Here is a 27005-nt window from a genome sequence, read left to right on the forward strand (position 1 = left end):
TGCAGAAGCACCTATTAAACTACACAGGTTCTATAATTGAATACCCACCTCCAAAATAAAAAAAATAAAAAATAGAAGGAAAAACATAAAAATATGTTTTGGTAAAAAGTGAATGCGAAGGGATTGGTTTTACAAAATGGCGCCCGACTCTCTCTTTAACACGGTAAGTTCAGGAAAAGGTTTTATAAATAATAAACTAGACAAAATACTGTTAGAACTTCGCTCAATATATGTTACAGTGACATAACTTGACATATATTCGGTGTTTTTTAATAGTATTTTGTCTAGTTTATTATTTATAACACCATTTCCCAAATTACCGTGTGTTTTTCGAGCTGAATAAACATGTTACATTGAATAAAAACACGGAAAATATTTTTTTAGTGTTTTTATTTAATGTTACATGTTTATTCAACTCGAAAAACATACAGTATTTACCAATGCGTAGCAAAATTTAAAAAGGCTTGCGCACGGTAAATTTGCGATGGGTTTGATTATCAGATTTGTGTGTCAGTGACGTCCTAAAAAAAAAAATTAGATTGGTCGGTGTTCTGTTGTAGCGTAAGGTAATATTTACTGGTTTATTATTATTATTTTTTTTGTTATTTATTTCAGTTTAAAATACTGATTTCTCCCTCTGATTCTGACGACAGGTGCCCGAAAAAATGTCGGCTCCATTTATTTGTAATATGTTTGTCATTTTTTTTTACAGACACCTGTCATCAGAATAAGAGGGAGAAATCAGTATTTGAAACTATATGTGTGTGTATATATATATATATATATAGTTTAAACTATATGTGTGTGTATATATATATATAGTTTAAACAATATGTATATATATATATAGTTTAAACTATATGTGTATATATATATATATAGTTTAAACTATATGTGTATATATATATAGTTTAAACTATATGTGTATATATATATAGTTTAAACTATATGTGTATATATATATATGTAGTTTAAACTATATGTGTATATATATATGTAGTTTAAACTATATGTGTATATATATGTAGTTTAAACTATATGTGTATATATATGTAGTTTAAACTATATGTGTATATATATGTAGTTTAAACTATATGTGTATATATATATATATATAGTTTAAACTATATGTGTATATATATATGTAGTTTAAACTATGTGTATATATATGTAGTTTAAACTATATGTGTATATAAATATATATATATATGTAGTTTAAACTATATGTGTGTATATATATATATGTAGTTTAAACTATATACATATATATGTAGTTTAAACTATATGTGTATATATATATATGTAGTTTAAACTATATGTGTATATATATATGAAGTTTAAACTATATGTGTGTATATATATATATATATATATATATATATATATATATATGTAGTTTAAACTATATGTGTATATATATATATATGTAGTTTAAACTATATGTGTAAATATATATGTAGTTTAAACTATATGTGTGTATATATATATATATTGTTTAAACTGTATGTGCGTGTATATATATATATATAGTTTAAACTATATGTATATATATATAGTTTAAACTATATGTGTGTATATATATAAACTATATATATATATATATATATATATATATATATATACATATATATATATATATATATATAGTTTAAACTGTATGTGCGTGTATATATATATATATATATATATATATATATATATAGTTTAGGCTGTTGTGATCTTCAAGAGTTATTTCCCTTGTATTTCACTCTTTAAAAAAAAGGAGTCACTTTTCTACAATCCTGAAACTAACGGAGAAAACATTTTGAACGGAAAAGTAAGTATTATTTTCCTGTTTATGTATTTTAGTCTTGTTGCGGGGGGGGGGGGTACTTGTGCAGTTTAATCAAGACATAAAAAAATGAAAATATCGAAGAAAGGCAATATTGTATCCGTTTTGAACTGACGGTCTCCGAAAAAAAAAAAAATTCACTTAATTTTTTTTTTTATTTTGTTTTTCGTTTTTTTTTTTACAACACGTTGAAATTTGCTGAACACGCCACGGGGAGATAACTCAGTTTAAAGCGCCGACATCCCCTCCCCATCTTTAATACTAGCTTTTCTTCATAAAAATCGAACCTTTTGCACCGTATCAACAAATTGTTTTTTCGATGTAAAAAAATATTTAAAAAACAAAAAACAAAAACAAATTGATGAAATTAAGCGAATTTTTTTTTTTTTTTTTTTCGGAGAACTTCGCTTCGTTCCATAACAGATACGTAAACTTTTCTCGCTATTTTAATTTTTTTAATGTCTTGATTAAACTATACAAGTACCGGGGCGGGGAGGCTATCCAACAGTCTTAAATAATAATTTAAAAAAAAGTATTTTTTTAATCTTTTTTTTTTTTTAACTCTCCGAAAATAATTTTGGGTTTGTATTACTGTACACATAGATTCGAAAAAGTTGTCAAAAAACAAATATATAACAAATAAATGTTATCAAAGGCAAGGTAAGTTACTTTTCTACCAAACTGGATACATTTTCGTGTGTATATTCAATTTAACATGTTTATTCAGCTCGAAAAACATGCAGTGTTTACCGATGTATTGGAAAATTCAAAATGGCACCCGACACTCTCTTTAACACGGTAAGTTTCGGAAAAGGTGTTATAAATAATAAACTAGATAAAATACTATTTAAAAAACACCGAATATATGTCAACTTATGTCACAGTAACATATATTGAGCGAATTTCTAACAGTATTTTGTCTAGTTTATTATTTATAACATCTTTTCCTGAACTTACCGTGTTAAAGAGAGTGTCGGGCGCCATTTTGAATTTTCCAATACATCGGTAAACACTGTATGTTTTTCGAGCTGAATAAATATGTTACATTGAATAAAAACACGAAAAATATATCCAATTTGGTAGAAAAGTAACTTATTTTGCCTTTGATAACATTTATTTGTTATATATTTGTTCTTTGACAACTTTTTCGAATCTATGTGTACAGTAATACAAACCTGTAATTTTCTTTTTTTTTTTACATTGAAAAAAAAACAATTTGTTATGATACGGAGCAAAAGGTTCAATTTTTAAGAAGAAAAGTTATTAAAGGCAAGATAAGTTACTTTTTGGAATAAACACACACAACCGCGAAAGCCGTTCTTAACATAGGGAGGTTAGTGAGGTTCAGGTCTTGGCTTTGTATTACTGTATAAGTTGTCAAAAAAAAATATATATATATAACAAATAAATGTGACCAAAGGCAAGATAAGTTACTTTTCTACCAAACTGGATATATTTTTTGTGTTTTTATTTAATGTAACATGTTTATTCAGCTCGAAAAATATACAGTGTTTATCGATGTATTGGAAAATTCAAGATGGTGCCCGATTCTGTAGGTGTATCAGAATTTTTGTAGGAATTTTTGACACCCCTAACACGAAACTGCGAATACAATATAAAAATCTCGTAATTTCTCATTTAAAAGTGGGTTATTTATTTTCTTTATGGATTATACTTCCAAAATAAACTATTACAGTTGTTTTAAAAGTAATAGAATTTTTTTTTTTTTTTTTAAACAGTAATGAATTTTCCGAACTCAGTATTTTTCAATTTTTAAACTTTAAAAATCTATCAAAATTTTTCTGTTGATGTTCTTTCCAATAAACCGAATATAATATTTTAGACGAACGTTTTTTTTTTAATTCACGCCCCCCCATTTTCAAGTGTCTATTAAAAAGTAAATAATTAATTTACTCACCAAAGTTTTATATATCACAAATTGAAGATAAAAGGTCAATAAATAATATATTCAAATTTAAAACAAAAAAAAAATAGTGTTTTTTTAGAAATTTACCTGTAGTGTTCGAAGTTTAAAACCTTTTTTTTAAAAACCACGTTGTTTGTTTTTTCTTTTTTTTTTAATGGAACCTTAGTTCTTGCTCCTTTTAATTGAAAAAAAATTAGGGCTTGAATTACATTTTTCGAGTAGTTATAAGCTTGGAAAGACAGGGGGTCGAATAATTCACGCCTCCCATTTTGAAATGTCTATTAAAAAGTAAATAATTAATTTACTCACCAAAGTTTTATATATCACAAATTGAAGAGAAAAGGTCAATAAATAATATATTCAAATTTAAAACAAAAAAATAGTGTTTTTTAGAAATTTACCTGTAAAGTCCGAAGTTTAAAACCTTTTTTTTTTTTTTAAAAAACACGTTTTTTTTTTGTTTTGTTTTTTTAATGAGACCTTGCTCCTTTAATTGAAAAAAAAAAAAAGGGCTTGAATTACATTTTTCGAGGAGTTATAAGCTTGGAAAGACGGGGTGGAATTATTCACTATTCTTCACGAAATTTCTGACACACCTACCGATTCTCTGTTGAACACAGTAAGTTTGGGAAAAGGAGTTAAAAATAAAAAAACTGTACAAAATTCTGCTGGAAACTCGCTCAATAGAAGAGACGTTGCAAGCCTATCTTTGTTTTACCGCTATTTCCATGGCAAGTGCTCGTCTGATCTTCAATCTCAGGTCCCCTCTCACCGATCTTTTACGAAAAGCACCCGTCTAGCTGAAACCACTGTCAGTAATTTTCCCCACTCTTTATCTGTGCCTAAATCAAAACGGAGATTCCATGAACAAAGCTTCTTTCTTAGAAGTGCACGCCTGTGGAACTCTGTTCTGTCTGCCACTTTCCCACCTGAGTACAACCTGGATGTCTTCAAGTCTAACGTAAACAAATTCCTGATGACTCTCCCACCTTAAGTAGACACTTTATTAAATCTCAACACTAATGTACTGTACATGCAATAACCCTTATTCCTGAGTGGCTTCCGGGCCTTGATAAGTCGTGACCACCTTGTAAAAAAAATATGTTACCGTGCATATTTTATTTTTAACTCCTTTTCTCAAACTTACCGAATTCCAGGCTCTCAATCTATTGTGTTTAGAGTACTTGTTGACATTTGCTTCAGCAATTTCCGGAACTTGCCTACAGCCACAGTAACCGTGTAATCATTTTTATTTTTCATTTAACATGTCTATGCTGGTTATCTCCCTTAGATTTAATGATCCATTGACATAAGCTCCTTCATGAGTTGTAAAGTGGCAAATAAAAAAAAACACATCTTATATATATATATATATATATATATATATATATATGTATATATAGTAATTTATAAAATATATATGGTGATTAAGCTACACTGAATATTCCGTGTTTCATCCACTCTAGGACTCTTCAGGCTTATCCACAAATTCTGTGGTTGTTTATCGTTTTTATATGCTCCTCTTCTATTGAGATTTTAGTTAGCCAATCAGCTTTCTAGTATCCATCGTGCCCCTTCCTATCAACCAATGAGCATGCATTTATCGGACAAAGGCCTATTTGACCTCTGGTTGACCTGTTCCTTTGTGTGTGCTCTATTTAGTTTCTTGATCTGTTTTAAAACTAGGTTAGTGTTTTTTTTTTAATGTTAGTTTATATATAAATATATATATGTGTACATACATATATGCACATAAATCTATACTTTCGTATATTAATTTTATGTGAGTAAATTAAGTAGTTATATACACATATAGTCTACACCGATGAAGACTGAAGGATCGGTCGAAATTATGTACCTGTTAAAAAAAGTTATTTAATTTTTTTTTTCATAATATTATTTTGTATTCCTGCACGTCACCAATTGAAAACAAATAAAGAAAAGTTTGTTTTTTTTTCACATAGGCGTCACCACTTATCAAGGCCGAGAGGCCACTCAAGGATAAGGGTTAAAGAGTGAACAGTAGTCAATTGGACAATATAGTAATCGATAGTAATGGAAGTTCGGTAAATTTGTAAACTTAAGTGTAACGGCTCATCAGAAACTTGTTCACGTTGGACTTGAAGACAACTATATTATAGTCAGCCGGAAAGCAGGAAAACGGAAGACAATTCCATAGGCGTGCAGTTCTAAGAAAGAAGCTTTGTTCATGGAATCTACGTTTAGGTTTAGGCACAGATAAAGAGTGGGGGAAATTATTGATAGTGTTTTCAGCTAGATGAGTGTTTCTGGTGAAAGTTTGGCGAGGGGCGACCATAGATTGAAGCTCAGTCGAACACTTTCCATGAAAATAACGATACATCAGAGACAAACTCGCAACATCTCTTCTGTGAGATAGAGGTTGCAGGGAGGAGAAAAGGACATCTCCTATGAGGCTACAAAGTCTATTTTGAACTCTATCAAGGCAGGACAAGTCCTTTCTAGCAGCTCCTGCCCAGATGTGGCAACAGTATTCCATCCTTGGATGTACCTGGACCTTATATAGGTAGAGAATTGCATCAGCAGTGAGATATTTACACGATCGATAGAAAGATCTCACCATTTTTCCAGTGGCCTTGGCAACAGATTTGATGTACGTATTCCATTTAAGATCAGGAGTAATGGTCAAGCCCAGAAGCTTGTCAAAACTTGAGGCCTCCTAAAGACGAGAACCATTCATTTCAATTGATGCCAAATGGGGATCAGAATGTTGATGATGTAAAGAGAGAAGCTTGGTTTTACATGCAATAAAAGTAACCAGCCACTCCTTACCCCATTTTACTACGTGCTCAAGATCAGAGGAGAAAGAATCGGAGAGAACTTGGCCGTTTACGGTCTTAGATGTGCTACCATAAATGGTAGTGTCGTCAGCATAAATGTCTACGAATGATGTAAGGATATGATTTGGAAGATCATTAATGTAGATCAGGAAAAGAGTTGGACCCAGGATGGACCCCTGTATTGACACCAGCATTAATACTGTGAGCTTCTGATTTTTGCCCCTCAACTTCTACTCTTATGAACCTATCAGAAAGAAATACCAGAGATTGAAGCTCAGTCGAACACTTTCCAAGTCTTTATACAATGTTGGGATATGGAAATAGTAAAATGCACCGCCTGCGTTGCATGAAACCATATGCGATCTTGCGCAAAGCCTAGACCTTGGAGTTCATGACCTTGGAGTTCATGACCTTGGAGTTCATGACCTTGGAGTTCATGACCTTGAAGTGTGTTTTATTATGAGATGATGATTTTAAATAAACTAATACATGATTAAAACTTGGCAAGATCAAAGTGTAGTATCTGATCGTGAATATATCTACAGAGTGTCCCAAATGAAGCTGTCACTACATCAGTATGCATATATGTAATGTGTATGTATATATGCATATATGTGGGTTGTGTGTATGTGTATGCATGTGTATATACGTATGCATGCGTGAGGTGTGTCAGAAATTTCGTGAAAATAGTGAATAATTCCACCCCATCTTTCCAAGCTTATAACTCCTCGAAAAATGTAATTCAAGCCCTAATTTTTTTTTTAATTAAAGGAGCAAGGACCAAGGTTCCATTAAAAAAAAAGAAGAAAAAACAACGTGGTTTAAAAAAAAGGTTTTAAACTTCAAACTTTACAGGTAAAATTCTAAAAAAACACGTTTTTTTTTTTTTAATTTGAATATATTATTTATTGACCTTTTCTCTTCAATTTGTGAGTAAATTAATTATTTACTTTTCGGTGACTAAATTAATTATTTACTTTTTAATAGACACTTGAAAATGGGGGGGGGGCGTGAATTTAAAAAAAAACGTTTGTCTAAAATATTATATTCGATTTATTGGAAAGAACATAAAATTTCACATTGACCCTGAAAATATCGTAAAAATAGAATCAACAGAAAAATTTTGATAGATTTTTAAAGTTTAAAAATTGAAAAATATTGAGTTCGGAAAATTCATTACTGTTTAAAAAAAAAAAAATATTTCTATTATTTTTAAAACAACTTTAATAGTTTATTTTGGAAGTATAATCACTAAAGAAAATAAACAACCCACTTTTAACAGAAATTACGAGATTTTTATATTTTATTCGCAGTTTCGTGTTAGAGGTGTCAAAAATTCCTACAAAAATTCTGATACATGTATATATCATTCAGTGTCATGTCTGCTTGTGTGTGTGAATTTTGCCGGCAGGACTAAAGTCATTTTCGGCTCATGGACTTTCAGTACCTGAGGGAGTGGCACTCGTCTGACAAGACGTTGCAATCATATCTCGCAATTACTTATAACGTCACCAACTAACTTTCGGAAGAACCCCCCCCTATCCGCTTTTCTTTTATATCGTAAGTTTCTTAAAACGTGACTAGCTAAAGTTCAGAATAAAATCACGCTGTTCTTTTAACGGTTAATTTTAAAAAAAATCTTTTGAACGCCGTTAACTTAAATTCCTCACTTCAGTTTACATTTTGGAGACGGACATGTTTTTGTTGAGATAAGTAATTTCAATTTTAATCATACTTTTTATTTTTAGATCCAAATATTAATAACTACATTTTATTTCAGTATTTAATTTATGTATTTCTGTTTTATTAAATGCTAGCTTTTTTTCTCGTCCATAAATGTTTATTTATCTACCAAGTTGATTGCAAAAATAGATTACAAATTTGTACTCATTCTTAGTTCGTGAGAGGGGAATCTATCACCATACTTTCCCTTAAACACGTCTGTTGGACTTTTTTGTTTTTTTAATGGAGAGTAGAAAACGCATTGTGGATGCGTTATCGGCAGCTCCTGTTACTCTCGCTTCTTCTTATTTGTCCCTCAGTCCTCATTTTTTAATGAGTGATTTTTCTGACAAAGAGAGAAGAAAAAGCTGTTTTCTAGGTTGGCAGTATTTTGCACGAACAGTTGGCAGAGATGGCGGAAATTTTCTGTTTCTATGTCTATCCTTGTAGCCATGTCACTAGTAAGGGTGCTGGAGGTAAACGTTTTGTCTGGGCTGACGTTATCCGCCTGATAGTCAGGGACCCGAACCTTTGATTAACCACTAAGGAGGCTGTCCTATCAGCAGGTGCAAAGTACTGGGGCTGCTGTATTGCCATTTGGTGAATGGATTCTGGACCATGCAGTAGTTTCTGGTGGGGCCTCTCGATGCCATACTAGTGGGTAATTGTTACGGCTTTACCTTATCATTAGCTACAAATAAAAAAAAAAAATTCTTTGTTTCTTTTTCTCTCTTAGTTTCCCCTCTCTGTCCTGCTCTAAGTAAATCTGACGACCTCGTCCACAAATTCCAAAATTTCATCATGACAAGTTTCAAGAAAAAATACACGATTAAACCCGGTTCTCCAACTTCCAACATAGCCCCCTACTACCATGTCTCCTTCTTCAACATCAGGGGTCTACGTTCTAACCTTCCAGAGGTTGAAACCCAATTACAGGAGACTAAACCAGACCTTTTATTTTTAAGTGAAACTGGCATTGGACAGGCTATTTCCCTAGAAGAGTTCGCAATTAAAGGATACTCTAACTTAACTTCTAAATCTGACCCCCAAGATCGCCATGGCCATGGAATATGTGCCTATATTAGGGATAGCTTTCCATGTGGTAGGGACATCTCCAGGGAAGATCCTAACTTACCCTGTATGTGCTTCCGGGTTGCTTTAGCTCACACTACGGCATTTATATTTACTCTCTATCGCCCCCATAACAGTGGAGTTACTATCTTTCAAAGCATATCTGAGAAAATTGACCAAGTCTTATCTGCTTATCCTTCAGCTAACATTCACGTATGTGGTGACTTCAATGTTCACAACGTCGAATGGTTGACCCACTCTAACAAGACCGATGATGAGGGGAGGTTCTGTCATGATTTCTCCATTGCCTATGACCTCACTCAGATTGTTCAGGAACCAACCCGTGTGCCCGACAATGATGGCCAGTATGCGAGCCTACTAGACCTTTTTCTCACAACTTGCCCTGAACTATGTTCAGTTTCTGTTCTGTCGCCTCTTGGCTCTTCCGACCACTCTGTTGTATCAATTAAGATAAAAATGAAATCTAATAAGTCCCCAGACGTACCTCTCCATCGTACAGTATATCGATACACTAAGGCTGACTGGGATAGCTTCCGTACATTTATATCTGATCTACCTCTGCATTCCATGTTTAAAAAGGATGTGTCCTCTATAGTATTAGACCTGACGGAATGGTTCATTGTAGGTATTGACTGTTTCATACCCTCAAAAAAGTTTCAGCAAAAACTCAACAGCCAGCCATGGTTCTCTCCAGAATGTGCTGCTGCCATTGCGCACAGAAATCACTTTTTCCACTGTTTCCAACGTAATAGATGTATGGAAACTAAAGCCGCTTTCAGGACTGCCAGCAACTATTGTAAGAAAGTAATAAAGAATGCAAGAGAGTTGTATGCTCAATCTGTTAAGTCCAAAGTAGCTGAGCAGCGGCTTGGTTCCCACCAGTTTTGGCAAATAGCAAACAGAATCCTGAACAGAAGCGTGTGCTCCATCCCAACTATTATCAATGGACCTGAGGTAATCTCGTAAGCATCAGACAAAGCCAAACTCTTTGTCAAGAACTTTGCAGCTAATTCTACCCTTTGCGATCAAGGCCGCCAACCCCCAATATTTCCTCCTGTATCAGAAAACACGCTATGTGATATATGTATATCTGTACATGATGTTGCCAAGCTAATCAAAAACCTTGATTCCAGTAAAGGAACTGGCCCTGACGGTATTCCAATTATAGTACTCAAAAAACTTCATCCTGAACTAGCACCCATACTTACAAAACTGTTTAAACGTTGTCTTAAGGAGAATAGTTTCCCATCTCCCTGGAAAATTTCATCAGTATGTCCTGTATTTAAGAATTCAGGTGATCGCTCATCCCCCTCTCAGTACAGGCCAATAAGTCTCCTGTGCGTCATGAATAAGTTGCTGGAATCTGTGTTAAATACAGAAGTAATCAACCATCTCAACAAAAATAACCTTCTTAGTGACACTCAATATGGTTCCCGTTCTGCTAGATCTACAGCAGATGTGCTTACAGTTATATCTCATAGGATTAGCAAATCTCTCGACGGAGGCAACCTTTCTAGGGCAATTGCTCTTGACATATCAAAGGCCTTTGATAGGGTATGGCATAAAGGTTTACTTCATAAGATCTCTAGCTATGGTATAGCTGGAAATGTCTTCTCAATTATTAAATCATTTCTTTCTGATAGGTTCATAAGAGTAGTAGTTGAAGGGCCAAAATCAGAAGCTCACAGTATTAATGCCGGTGTCCCTCAGGGGTCCATCCTGGGCCCAACTCTTTTCCTGATCTACATTAATGATCTTCCAAATCACATCCTTACATCATTTGTAGACATTTATGCTGATGACACTACCATTTATGGTAGCACATCTAAGACAGTAAACGACCAAGTTCTCTCCAATTCTCTCTCCTCTGATCTTGAGCACGTAGTACAATGGGGTAAGGAGTGGCTGGTTACTTTTAATGCATCTAAAACCAAGCTTCTCTCTTTACATTATCAACATTCTGATCCACATCTGGCATCAATTGAAATGAATGGCTCTCGTCTTCAGGAGGCCTCAAGTTTTGACAAGCTTCTTGGCTTGACCATTACTTCTGATCTTAAATGGAACACGTACGTCAAATCTGTTGCCAAGGCCGCTGGAAAAATGGTGGGATCTTTCTATCGATCCGGTAGATATCTCACTGCTGATGCTATTCTCTATCTATATAAGAGCCAGGTACGTCCAAGGATGGAATACTGTTGCCACATCTGGGCAGGAGCTGCTAGAAATGACTTGGCCTGCCTTGATAGAGTTCAAAATAGACTTCGTAGCCTCGTAGGAGATGTCCTTTTCTCTTCCTTGCAACCTCTAACTCACAGAAGAGATGTTGCGAGTTTGTCTCTGATGAATCGTTATTCTTATGGAAAGTGTTCGACTGAGCTTCAGTCTATGGTCCCCCCTCGCCAAACTTTCACAAGAAACATTCGTCTAGCTGTAAACACTATCAATAATTCCCCCCACTCTTTATATGTGCCTAAACCTAAACGTAGATTCCATGAACAAAGCTTCTTTCTTAGAACCGCACGCCTGTAGAATTGTCTTCCGTTTTCCTGCTTTCCGGCTGACTACAATATGGTTGTGTTCGAGTCTAACGTAAATAAGTTCTTGATGAGCCGTTCCATATAAGTTATCAAATTTACCAAATTTTCATTACTAATGATTACTATATTGTCCAATTTCTACTGTACACTCTTTAATCCTTATCCTTGAGTGACCTCTTGGCCTTGATAATGTGGTGATGCCTATGTAAAAAAAATCATATATATATATATATATATATATGTATGTATATATGTATGTATATGTACATATATCTATAATATAAAGTCGAATGTCTGTGTGTGTGTCTGGTTACGAATAGGCTCCTATATGGTTGACTATTATAGAAAACTGATCACATATACACATATAATGATAGAAGATGTATGTTTGATCTGGCATAATGATGAGTCATTAAAATTGTGAGGTCTACATACGCACCTGGTCCACAAAGTATGGAAATAAAAAATTTAAAATTTAAAAAAAAAAACGTTTACAAGTGTTTTTGATATAGATTTACATAATATTACTTTGATAAGTATGTTTTAACTTAAATAGGGATGGTATAATAAAATTGTGGGGTCTGTGTTCGCGCCTTGCCTCCATAGAATGGAAATAGGCACAAACTTTAATAAAGACTTTTCATATCTATCTGCGTAAGTATACTTTGATAATTATGTTTCAGTTTGAAGAAATATGGTATAATAAATTATGGGGTTTATCTATTTTATTTTTACTTTCATCATATTTTGCTTTGGTTTTGATACCCCCAAATTCGAAGCTATCTCTTTACAACCCTTCCTTTTCATAACCTATCATACTTTTATAAATCAGCGTCCATTTTCTGTAGGCTGTTTTTGAACCCAGTCAACGACGGGTACTTTTGCTAGTATATATATAACGACGGGTACAAAAATAAAGAACGCTAAAGTAACAAAATATAATACAAAAAAAAAACGCTGAAAATGTATCAACGAACGAAGACAATATAATTCAAATTCTCTCAAATGCAATAAATTTTAAGGAACGTACTCACAAAGAGATGCCTTTTTTTTCTCAATTTAAAGTCCTTTAAAAATTACTCTCCTTCAAAATACATGCAAACCGTAGCCACGTAAATAAGGTCTTCAGAAGTTTGCTTTGTCGCAACCGGGTATTCTTTGGTTGGTTGGTTGTTTTTATTAAAAAAAATTTTTCTTCAAAATCTTTGGATTCGGCATTAAATAACCCGAAAAGGGTTGATATGCTGTAAAATAAAACCAACCAATCATTTCATATTTGTTGTTTTACCATGTTTCGGCCAACTCATCCTCTGGCCTTCCTACAGCCACAGGGCTTACAAACAAAATTCCTTGTACATAATAGATGGTTTAAAGTCTTGAATAAATTGAATTCTTTCAAACACACATGCACACAGAAACACAAGGATTGGTGAGCAATGCGTTCAAGAACGTGGCAGGTATAAGTAACATACACAAATGCAGGTTTTGCTATGCAGAATTGGGAAGTGTGATTCATCTGGTATCAAGGTTCTTTCGGGGGATGGCTACTATGCTCAAGATCAAGGATTGATGACCAACGCATTTAAGAAGATGGCAGGTATCGGTAATGACAACAAATGCAGGTGCTACCATACAAATCTTTGGAAAGGGTTAAGGGGTTTATATTATAAATAAAAAACCGGATAAAATACTGTTAAAAACTCACTCAATATATGTTACCGTGGCATAGGTTGACATATATTCGGCGGGTTTTTAATAGTATTTTGTATGGTTTTTTATTTATAACATCTTTTCCCACACTTACGGTGTTAAAGAGAGAATCAGACGCCATCTTGAATTTTCGAATACATCAGTAAACACTGTATGTTTTTCTAGCTGAATAAATATGTTACATTGAATAAAAACAAAAAAAAATATCCAGTTAGGTAGAAAAGTAACTTATCTTGCCTTTGATAACATTTATTTGTTATATATTTGTTTTTTGACAACTTTTTCGAATACAGTAACACAAACCCGGGTTAACTCCTATCCTTACATCATCAACGCTCTGATCCCCATCTAGCATCAATTGTGATGGATGGCTCTCATCTGGGTGAGACACCGTGTTTTGACAAGCTTCTGGGTTTGACCTTTATGCCTGATCTGTAATGGAACACGTACATCAAGTCTGTTGCCAAGGTCGCTGGAAAGATGGTGGGATCCTTCTACCGCTCCAGAAGATATCTCACTACTGATGCAATTCTCTATCTATATAAAAGCCAAGTACGTCCAAGGATGGAATACTGTTGCGATATCTGGGCAGGAGCTGCTAAAAACAGCCTATCCTGCCTTGACAGAGTACAAAATCGACTTTGTGGCTTAGTGGGGGATGCCCTTTTCTCTACCCTGCAACCTCTCTCCCACAGAAGAGATGTTGCGAGCCTATCCTTGTTTTATCGTTATTTCCATGGCAGGTGCTCGTCTGAACTCCAATCTCTGGTCCCCCCCTCGCCAATCTTTTCACGAAAAATACCCGTCTAGCTGAATCCACTGTGAAAAATTTCCCCCACTCTTTATCTGTGCCTAAATCAAAACGCGGATTCCATGAACAAAGCTTCTTTCTTAGAACTGCATGCCTGTGGAACTCTGTTCCGTCTGTCTGCTTCCCACCGGACTACAACTTGGATGTGTTCAAGTCCAACGTTAACAAATTCCTAATGAACCGCCCCCTTAAGTAAACACTTCATCCAATCTCCACACTAACGTAATGTACTTGTAATAACCCTTATCCCTGAGTGGCTTCCGGGCCTTGATAAGTGGTGATCACTATGTAAAAAATAAAAAAAATATGCCGTAAAACAAGTCTTGTTTTGTATGTTTATCCTAATACCTTTTCTTACAGGATAAAATACGCCCAAGAAAAATAGGAACCTTACAAGCAGTGACCTTTAAAATGACCTCCATAGGGCTATTCTCCAAATACACTTGGATGGGCTGCGTTCAGTATGCACCTCAAGGTCTAGGCTTTGTGCAGGATCACATATGGTTTCATGCAACACAGGTGGTGTATGAGTATCTTTTCTAGTATGAAATAATTTTATCATTATTTCACCCTCTAAAAGGTACAGTGCCATTTTAATATACGGGGGCTATTGTTTGGCACCAAATTTACAGGGGCATTATGTAGGAGTTGAGCAGCGGGTGTATGTTACTGTTTCCCTCTCTCTCTCTCTCTTCATTCTATAACACTATGGGGAGGTTAGGGTGTTTATTCATGGCCGCTAGTGAATTATAGTGCATAGTATAGTTTTTTTTATATTTCGAAAACTACTTGCCTCTGCAAATTTTGAATGAGATTTTCTTATTCAGCATAGGCGAAAACATTTAAAAGTAATCATTTTAAAGAAAATTGTGGAGGTGAACCTAATGTAAAAAAAAATATTGTGAAATTTAAATTTAACTTAGAACACCTATTTTAAAATAGCGCGGTATCAAAAATAAAAAGAGGGTTGTACTTGCACAAAGATTCGAAAAAGTTGTCAATAAAAAACAAAAAGCAAATATATGACAAGTAAATGTCTTTAAAAATAAGTTACTTTTCTACCTAACTGGATAATTTTTAGTGTTTTTATTGGGTTGGTATTACTGTACACATAGATTCGAAAAATTTGTCAAAAAACAAATGATTAACAAATATTATCAAAGGTAAGATAAGTTACTTTTCTACCTAACTGGATAATTTCTTAGTGTTTTTATTGGGTTTGTATTACTGTACACATAGATTCGAAAAATTTGTCAAAAAACAAATGATTAACAAATATTATCAAAGGTAAGATAAGTTACTTTTCTACCTAACTGGATAATTTTTAGTGTTTTTATTGGGTTTGTATTACTGTACACATAGATTCGAAAAATTTGTCAAAAAACAAATGATTAACAAATATTATCAAAGGTAAGATAAGTTACTTTTCTACCTAACTGGATAATTTCTTAGTGTTTTTATTCAATGTAAAATGTTTATTCGGCTCGAAATAAACAAAGGTTTACCGCTATATTTGAAAATTACGAACGGCAGCAGACTGTGTTAAACACGTTAAGTTTAGGAAAATGAGTTAAAACTAAAAAAAACTGTACAAATTACTATCAATAACCACTGAATATATAGATTTTTTTTTTAATTTTAGAGAACCAGTCATTATTTAAATTTGCATGGAAATAAGTGATGTTTCGAATCTTTAATGTAGACAGCGTTTAATTTGAAATCAATTCGGATTTCTCTTATGTAGTGTGTGTCGATAAATTTACCGATCTCATGTTTTTTTTTTCAAGTATATAACCATGTTTTACTGTTTATGAAATTATTGTGTATATATAAGAAAAAATATGACCATGCAAATTTCGAAAGTATTAGAGAATATAAATTTATTAGAAACTTTTTAAAAAGTAAATATGCGAATTAGCAATGTCTATAGCTGTTTATGGGTATTTGCAAATTATGAAAGGATGTTTTTTTTTTTTTGTTTTTTAATAATTTTACAGGCGGCAACCTTTAAATTAAATCACAGAAAAATATTATACAAATATGTAGTTTATTTGAAAGATTAAATTTTGGCATTTAATTCAAACACAATTTCAAACATATGGCCCCATGACTCTCATGTTTCGGATATAATCTTGAGGTATAATTCTCACATACTCTACACATTAAGTTGGGCCATATTTCCCCAATAACACATTGAATGTTGTCTTTCAAGTGGTCAAAAGTGTCTGGTTTATCAGTGTAGACATGGGACTTTACATATCCCCAAAGAAAATAAATAAGGGACCAGTTTTCCTACCTAGCAAAAGGGACGAGTATTCCGGGTACGAGTTTTTCGGGCACCGCATCTGCTACTAGTCTCTCGCTCCTGGACAGGGTTCAAAAGAGAGTCGCTATGGTATAACTGGAAATGTTTTCTCAATCATTAAATCATTTCTCTCCGATCGGCTCATAAGAGTAGTGGTAGATGGACAAAAATCGGAGGCCTGCAATATAAATGCTGGAGTCCCTCAGGGGTCAATCCTGGGCCCAACTCTCTTCCTGATCTACATCAATGACCTCCCTACCTAAACACATACTTAAATCATTCGTTGGCATCTATGCTGATGACACGACCATCTACGGCAACACATCAAAGGCTGTAAATGACAAAGTTCTCTCTGATTCTCTCTCCTCTGATCTCGAGAGCATGGTTCAGTGGGGGAAGACGTGGCTGGTTACCTTTAATGCATCCAAAACCAAACTCCTATCCTTACATCATCAACGCTCTGATCCCCATCTGGCATCAATTGTGATGGATGGCTCTCGTCTGGGTGAGTTTTGACAAGCTTCTGGGTTTGACCTTTACTACTGATCTGAAATGGAACACATGTGGGGCCTATAGAGGACAAATATAAATGCAGTGTTGCCAAGGTCGCTGGAAAGATGGTGGGATCCTTCTACCGCTCCAGAAGATATCTCACTACTGATGCAATTCTCTATCTATATAAGAGCCAAGTACGTCCAAGGATGGAATACTGCTGCCATATCTGGGCAGGAGCTGCTAAAAACAGCCTATCCTGCCTTGACAGAGTACAAAATAGACTTTGTGGCTTAGTGGGGGATGCCCTTTTCTCTACCCTGCAACCTCTCTCCCACAGAAGAGACGTTGCGAGCCTATCCTTGTTTTATCGTTATTTCCATGGCAGGTGCTCATCTGAACTCCAATCTCTGGCATCAATTGGGGTTAGATCACATGAACAAGGTGGCCAGTTGACGGATTCATTTTTTTATTTGATTAATTAAACTTTGTTATTTTATTGATTTGTGTATTAATATACTTTTAGAAAAATTATTATTATTATTATTATTATTATTATTATTATTATAAACAGTGTTGTCAGTTCATAACGTAATTATATTTCTATTTACTTAGAACAATTATGGTTAGAGTACTTGGTAAAATTCAGTTGTAAGTTACATACTCCTGCATATTGAAGTTTCAATCCTCAGTAAGATTTAAAATAGAATTTCAAATTTTTTTACTCAGTCATTGCTACCAACACGAGAGCATTATTCTCTCATGTACCAAATAAAGGGTTTCATACAGATTTCTAATTTCAAGAGGAAGCGTCCCACGTTCGACAAAATTCACCTAAGATCGGAGGTAACATAGAAACATTGTAAAAATGATACCCAAGATGAGAACAGTATTCTGAAGAATTAAAATAATATGAATAATCAACCCTCATCACTAAAATGAAGAAGCGTAAATATTTTTCATTAAATATTTGAAAATAGAAACAAACTAATTTTGTTACCTAACCAGTAGTGCATAAACCTCATTTTCGTTTTTTTTTCAATTTCATTAACAAAATAAAACCACAGATGAGAACAGTATTTTCTTTTTTTGAATTTCATTAACAAAATAAAACCCAAGATGAGAACAGTATTCTGAAGAATTTAAATAATATGAATACCTCATCACTAAAATGAAGAAGCGTAAAGATTTTTCATTAAATATTTGAAAATAGAAACAACCTCATTTTGTTACCTAACCAGTATTGCATTAACCTCATTTTCGTTTTTTGAATTTCATTAACAAAATAAAACCCAAGATGAGAACAGTATTTTCTTTTTTTGAATTTCATTAACAAAATAAAACCCAAGATGAGAACAGTATTTTCTTTTTTTGAATTTCATTAACAAAATAAAACCCAAGATGAGGACAGTATTCTGAAGAATTAAAATAATATGAATAATCAACCCTCATCACTAAAATGAAGAAGCGTAAAGATTTTTCATTAAATATTTGAAAATAGAAACAAACTAATTTTGTTACCTAACCAGTATTGCATCAAACTCATTTTCTTTTTTTGAATTTCATTAACAAAGTAAAACCCAAGATGAGAACAGTATTCTGAAGAATCACAACTAACCAGAATTCCATAAACCTATACTCATTTTCTTTTTTGAATTACATTAACAATAGGTGTTTTGGATATTTTTAATAAGTGTTGTCAGTTCATAACGTAAATATGTTTCTATTTACTTGCTTCCGCACGGGAGTAGAGTTAGCACAAGCTATGTTTTTAATGTAGGGAAAATCCAGCACCCCTTAAAGGGGCACTTTGGATAGAAACAAATATAAAAATTAGTCTCAGTCATAAAGGATATAGAATATATCGGGATGTGGCATGAACGATTTTGGAGAGGATGGAATCGTGTAGCATAGCTTTATTGGTGAAATGTCATAGCGTTGGCTAAAGGGCGATTACTGGTGTATATACATGTATATACACACATAAATATTCATAAATGCATATATAAATACCGACGCACACAAATGTATACGTAGGTATCAGATAGACAACAAAATTAATAGCAATTAATGAAAGTTATGGGGAAGTGATTATATAATGAAGGGGGAGTTAAACTAAATTCAAGGGTTTTGGTATGAGGAGCGCTTCCGAAATCCTTCGGTTACCAACTGAATACCCGTCAAACAAATTCAAATAATATTCAAATTAACGACGACCATAACTTCAGTGACCCACTCAATACCTAGTCCATCATCACCAATCTCGCATGCTTTCTATCCACGGCAAAAGCTTATCTCTTCCCCCCCCCCGGACTGAAATGCATCACCACACACAAACTGAATCACAGCACTAAGCTTTTTTTTTCTTTTTTTTTTTTTTACATAGGCGTCACCACTTATCAAGGCCGATAGGCCACTCAAGGATAAGGGTTACCGAGTGTAGAGCAGTGAAAAGGACAATATAGTAATTGATAGTAATGGAAGTTCGGTAAATTTGTTAACTTAAGTGGAACGGCTCATCAGAAACTTGTTCACATTGGACTTGAAGACAACCATAGTATAGACAGCTGGAAAGCAGGAAAACGGAAGACAATTCCACAGGCGTGCAGTTCTAAGAAAGAAGCTTTGATCATGGACTCTATGTTTAGGTTTAGGCACAGATAAAGAGTGGGGGGAATTTTTGATAATGTTTTCAGCTAGTCTAGTGTTTCTTGTGAAAGTTTGGCGAGGGGGGGGGACCATAGATTGAAGCTCAGTTGAACACTTTCCATGAAAATAACGATAAAGCAGAGACAAACTCGCAACATCTCTTCTGTGAGATAGAGGTTGCAGGGAAGAGATAAGGACATCTCCCACCAGGCCACGAAGTGTATTTTGAACCCTATCAAGGCAAGACAAGTCTTTTCTAGCAGCTCCTGCCCATATGTGGCAACAGTACTCCATCCTTGGACGTATCTGGTTCTTATATAGATAGAGAATTGAATCAGCAGTGAGATATCTACTGGATCGATAGAAGGATCCGACCATTTTGCCAGCTAAATGAAAGATATCAACTCGAAGAAAACAATGCTGAGAAGTAATGCCTCTGATTAAATTAAAAATGATTGTACGGATTGAAGGTTTAGTCGCTAAATTCATTGTTCTTGTAATTTATTTATAATGTATTTTCATTATGATGTATTTCTCTCGTACGTTTTTACATTCTTCTCGTATTTCATTTGCATTCTATTTTTCGTCATTTTTATATTCTATATTTCTCGAACTTTATATATCTTCTATTTTCTTGTATTTTATTTACATTGGCTTTTGTATATATACACCTATTTACATATATACACACACACATATATTATACATATATAAACACACACGCATATATATATATACACTCATGAGCAAAAATAAAAAAAATGGGCCAAACAAATTTTATACATATACACATGAGAAAATGATGGCTTTATAAAGATCAGAAATTTAAGTGAATACTAATTAAAAAAAGGGATGAGAATGAAACGGACGACACCTGCCTTTATTTTTTAAACAACAATAATACTTATATATGTGCATATATATATGTGTGTGTGTGTGTGTGTGTAAATACCGTTGAATATTCTTTTTTCGATGGTCGGATAATTTTCTTCAGTAAAAAGCTGTCTGTTATATAATTCTTTCCCTGTTAAATATAAACTTTTAATTAATTATTATTAAGTAATTAAAATGTATGTATATTAATTTAGGTTAAGCAAAGATGTTTGACATTCATACCTCGTGAAATACAGTGTGTTGTAACTTATTTTCATGCGATCTCAGTGACTTTATTAGAACTCCATCTCTTAAACCTACCTCAAATATCTTAAAGTTAAGTACATGTTTGAAATTAACAATATATTTATTCTCCAACTTAACTTGTACTACCGACCTGCTGGCTGAATTGAACAGATCTCAGTTTTCCACAATCCATTTTTATTTTAAGGTTGTCATGATTAAAGCCGTATTCAGACATTTTACGATACATAATGGCTTCATTAGATTTCTAAAAATACGCTTTCTAAAAAAAGTCCTGACCAATTTTAGCTTTACATCATTTGCCAACCTATTTTGTTATATATATATATATATATATATATATATATATATTGTAAAAAATATATATTACCACTTATTCCAAATTTCCACAACCTGTCAAATACTGGTACACGCTAGCAAATTTAGATTTGCAATTACAGAATATGATTCTAATTTTTTCCTTTGCTCTTTATTCTAAACTACACTAAGTTTGCTGTTTTATTTCGCTACAGTTGATATTGTGTAGAACAATAAGAAAATCATAGTGAACAATGCATTCAACAAAATTTCACACACATTTCTAGATACCTATATCTATTAAGTTCAAAAGAAAGGACACACTTAGGGAGGTATTTTGGTGGTCAAGTCACTAAATAGAGATTAGCTGGTTTCCCGGCATAGCCCAGGATGTAATAAAGATTGACTGAAATACATGTTCTAGCTGGTTTCTAGGCGTTGCCAGGGATGTAATATAGACACATTATGTTGTATATTACCTGTTCTCTTCTCCCTAAGGTAAAACAATTTCATATACATGCTGTAAATTACCTATGCTAGGGATAAAACATGAACAATACCAGTCCTAGGGTAGATAAAACAAATAATACATAGAGATGAAAGATTCCTCTCCCCTAAGAATAAAACATATGTTCAATATCTGCTTTTGTTTTTTCATTGTTTATACGGTCCCAAGCAACGCCGGGTAGCCCTGCTAGTATTATAGAAAGCTGAATGGATTTATTGCTCTATGACTTCCGTTTACACCTGTTGTCGTTTTTTTTTCTCAGTCAAGATTCATAGACTTCATAGCTTAGTGGAAGTTGCTTTTTTTTCTCTTCCCTGCAACCTCTTTCCCACAGAAGAGACATTACAAGACTGTCTCTGCTTTATCGTTATTACCATGGCAAGTGCTCGTCTGAGCTCCAATCTATGGTCCCTCCTGGCCTTACTTTCACGAAAAACACCCGTCTAGCTGAAAACACTATCAATAATTTTCCCCACTCTATCTGTGCCTAAACCTAAACGTAGATTCCATCTACAAAGTTTCTTTCTTAGAACTGCACGCCTGTGGAATTCTCTACCGATTGCCTGCTTTTCAGCTGACTACAATCTGGTTGTCTTCAAGTCCAACGTAAACAAGTTCTTGATGAACCGTTCCCATAAGTAATCCAATTTACAAAATTCCAACTACTTATGTTTACTGTGCTATAATTACATTGACTAATGTATACCCACTAACCCTTATCCTCGAGTAGCCTCTGGGCCTTGATAAGTGATCATTTCTGTGTAAAAAAAAAAGAAATGTTTTTTCATTGTTTATTATACGGTCCCGAGCAAAATACTTTTTTTATTTATTTACTTTTAATTTTATCAGCTTGAATTTTTCTTTTTATTAAAGCGATATGATTCAATCTATGCATAATTTTTAATGTTGCCCTAACTTATAATCATTTGAAATCGGAAAGAAAAGAATACATTTCTATTTACAATATCATAACGTGTTTTTACATATGGCGTAGTAAAGAGCTGAGCATGTGATGCAAATTTAAGCTTTTAGGTAATTACACAAAGGTAGTTGTGTGAACGGTGAGTAAACGTTTTTCATGTAAAGAAGAAAACCGTTCTTTTAAAAGAAGAACTAGTCTATAATACTAGCAGGGCTACCCGGCGTTGCTCGGGACCGTATAAACAATGAAAAAACAAAAGCAGATATTGAACATATGTTTTATTCTTAGGGGAGAGGAATCTTTCATCTCTATGTATTATTTGTTTTATCTACCCTAGGACTGGTATTGTTCATGTTTTATCCCTAGCATAGGTAATTTACAGCATGTATATGAAATTGTTTTACCTTAGGGAGAAGAGAACAGGTAATATACAACATAATGTGTCTATATTACATCCCTGGCAACGCCTAGAAACCAGCTAGAACATGTATTTCAGTCAATCTATATTACATCCTGGGCAATGCCGGGAAACCAGCTAGTCTCTATTTAGTGACTTGACCACCAAAATACCTCCCTAAGTGTGTCCTTTCTTTTGAACTTATTAGATATAGGTTCATGAATTCGTGATCTGTATAGAGAGCTATTCATTTCAATTGATGCCAGATGTGGATCAGAATGTTGATGATGTAAAGAGAGAAGCTTGGTTTTAGATGCATTAAAAGTCCCTTGCTTACTTAGCAGAGAGATAGAAAAAGGGATTTAAAGTTTCTGTTTATCTGGCGAAGTTCGCCTTGCTTAGAACGTCTCATGAAGAAAGTATCTTCGAGAAGAGAGTGATTTGTCGTTATCAGTTTTAGAAGATGTGTGAAATGAATGAATGCGTGCATGCGCAAGTCAATAAGAAAACTTGAAATAAAAAATCGAAACGTTAATTCTCGCGGTTGGTGTTTCCATGTGGAGAACTTATGTGTGTGGTGTACGCGTGTTTAACGTCCAACACGGACAGGTCGACATTGGTGTTTACACCATGGTGGTCAAAAGGTCGACTGACTCGTTTGGGCGCAAAAATGCTCTTTTTATAAATCCAGACCGGCTTCAGACGGCATTAGCTTCTACTGATATCCAGACAGCATTAGCTTCTGCTGATATCCAGACGGCATTAGCTTCTGCTGATATCCAGACGGCATTAGCTTCTGCTGATATCCAGACGGCATTAGCTTCTGCTGATATCCAGACGGCATTAGCTTCTGCTGATATCCAGACGGCATTAGCAGCCCTATGTGCCAGACTTTGTCGAAGGCCTTGGATATATCAAGGGCTACAGCCCTGGTTTCATCTGCCTTATCCAGTACATGGTTTCTCTCTGTTTTGTTTTATTTTACTTCAGTCGAAGTTTTCAGAAATCAAGAGGCCCACGACCTGGGGCTAACACTTGAAGTCTATATGAGATACATAGATATTCGAATGTTCCATTTAAGTTCTTTATCTCTCAAACACTGAGTTAGTAAAGAAGTTGTGAACATAATTTTCATCTCCCCAATTAACCATTTTTATACGTTGTAGTATATCTTTCATTTTGGTCTCTTGGTCTTACTGGATTCCAGGACAAGAATTCATCTAGTCTGGTGGAGTATCCAGCTTCGTGCTATTACTTGAGGTAACATCACTTGGAGAAGGTGCACCATTCCTTGGAAAAGCTGTGAGGTAGCCGTAGTGAGATCTTATTTGGGCTGCGAATACTATGTGATTTTGAATATTTGGTCAGGGTTTACTTCTATGGAAAAAGTATCCTCATGCCAGATTGTTCTAACAAACTCCTGTACAGAGAGACCTTAGACACTCGAGGATAGTGTCTAGTAGGCATTCAAGTTCTGCAGTAGAACGACATTGCCTGAATCCATACTGTTTGTCAGAGAGAAGATTTGCTTTTGTGAGGTGATGAACTAGTGCTTTTATTATTTAAAAATTTTTTTTTATTACATTTTCATCCCATACAAGGGACATTGCCACTTTGGTGTAGGGGGCTACTATCAGGGGCAACAACTACTGGGGTACTATGTAGGGATTTGGGCAGCAAGATGTTGGTTCACATTGCACTTGAACTTCTGCATGTCAGTACAGTTGGGGAAGCAGTGACCTGGAATGAAATTCCAAAGTCTAGCAGTTCTGGGGAAGAAACTATTGGAGTAGAAAGATCTTCTACATCTAGGGATCTCTACAGTGTGGGGGTGGGATTTTGCAGCTTGTCGGGTCTGTCGAGGGTATTCACGTCGTGGGGGCACAAGTGCTTGCAGTTCATCAGAGCATTCACCATTAAAATACTTGTAGAACAGGCAGAGGGATGCAACGTTTCATCGATGGGAAAGAGGCTGAAGCTTAGATGCCAGTTCAGGGCCTATCAGATTTGCAACTCTCTTTTGAACCTTGTCAAGGAGCGATAGACTAGTAGCCGATGCACCAGCCCAAATATGACAGCAATACTCCATACATTGGCGAATGGTTGCCTTATAGAAGTACAGGATACTTTCGGGTGTTAGTAGTTTTCTAGCACGGTAGAGAGAGCCCACCTTCCTTGCCCTCAATGTAATTGTTCCAACTCATGTTTCCTGTGAACGTTAGGCCAAGGAGCTTGAAAGACGTACTCTCAGATAAAGAGTTGTTGGCTATTGCTATAGGTGGTAGAGAAGGTTTCCTGTAATTATTGAATGAAACTAGTTTAGTTTGGGCGGCATTGAACGTGACCATCCATTTTTAAGGTCTCAAAGATTTTAGCGGAGGGGGACGAGACTAATGGGGCGATAATTGAGAGGGTCTGTTCTTTCACCAGAATTCTTGTACACTGGTACCACAGAGGCCATCTTCCAGCTATTAGGGAAGCAAGATTCAGCAAGGCATTTATTGCAGAGCTTGGAAAGTAGGGGGGCTAGCTCAGCTAAACATTTCTTAATTAGTATAGCAGGGATGAGATCAGGCCCACACGCCTTTGAGGTGTCTAAGTTTTTTGTGATATCACAGACATGAGAAGGGGTGATTTTTACATCATTTAATGTAGCTTCAGTCCGCATAGGTAAATTTGGGGAGGAGTTTTTTGTTGCCTCTAAGTTGGACATGTAGTAATTTTAGTAGTGGTAGTAGTAAGCTTTTATTAGTAGTATTTTATTAGTAATTTATTATTATAAGTAATTTAATTAGTAATTTATTACATATAGTATTAGTAATTCTTTAATTTTATTATTATTAGTAATTTTATGATTAATAGTAATGTAAATATTATTAGTAATGTTATAATTAATAGTAATGTAAATATTATTAGTAATGTTATGATTAATAGTAATGTAAATATTATTAGTAATTTTATAATTAATAGTAATGTAAATATTATTAGTAATTTTATGATTAATAGTAATGTAAATATTATTAGTAATTTTATGATTAATAGTAATGTAAATATTATTAGTAATTTTATGATTAATAGTAATGTAAATATTATTAGTAATGTTATGATTAATAGTAATGTAAATATTATTAGTAATGTTATGATTAATAGTAATGTAAATATTATTAGTAATGTTATGATTAATAGTAATGTAAATATTATTAGTAATGTTATGATTAATAGTAATGTAAATATTATTAGTAATTTTATGATTAATAGTAATGTAAATATTATTAGTAATTTTATAATAATCAGTAGTAATTTTTATATTAGTAATTTCATGATTAGAAATTTCATCGTAAGTAGTAGTAATTCTTTAGTAGTAGTAATATTCTTAGTCATATCATTATTAGTAATAGTATTATTATTAGTAATATTCTTATTAGTAATGTTCTTATTATTAGTAATATTATTATAATTAGTAATATTATTAGTAATATTATTATTAGTAATATTATTAGTATTAGTAGTAATATACTTAATATTCTTATTAGTAATATTATTATTGTAATTAGTAATATTATTAGTAATATTATTATTATAATTAATAATAATATTATTAGTAATATTATTATTAGTAATATCATTATTAGTATTATTAATAGTATTATTAGTAGTAATATTCTTATTAGTAATATTATAATTAGTAATATTATTAGTAATATTAGAATTAGAAATAATATTATTAGTAATATTATTGTTATAATTAGTAATATTATTATTAGTAATATTATTAGCAATATTATTATTAGTATTATTATTAATAGTGGTAGTAATATTAGTAGTAGTAATATAATTATGAGTAAT

General features: G+C 33.6%; 1 long non-coding RNA gene across 2 annotated transcripts in view; it reads left to right on the plus strand.

Annotated features, from left to right (window-relative positions):
* Window positions 1-1722: 1722 nt before the first annotated feature.
* LOC145271149 (uncharacterized) overlaps window positions 1723-27005 on the plus strand; it is a 32252-nt gene continuing 6969 nt past the window's right edge. For both annotated transcript variants that reach the window (XR_013865710.1, XR_013865711.1), the window contains exon 1: window positions 1723-1816. This is a non-coding gene — a long non-coding RNA (uncharacterized LOC145271149). The remainder of the gene's footprint in view (window positions 1817-27005) is intronic.

This window comes from Euprymna scolopes, chromosome 46 (genome assembly GCF_053919585.1).
Source record: "Euprymna scolopes isolate OS-2025 chromosome 46, ASM5391958v1, whole genome shotgun sequence".
In the NCBI taxonomy this organism is placed as follows: Eukaryota; Metazoa; Mollusca; class Cephalopoda; order Sepiida; family Sepiolidae; genus Euprymna; species Euprymna scolopes.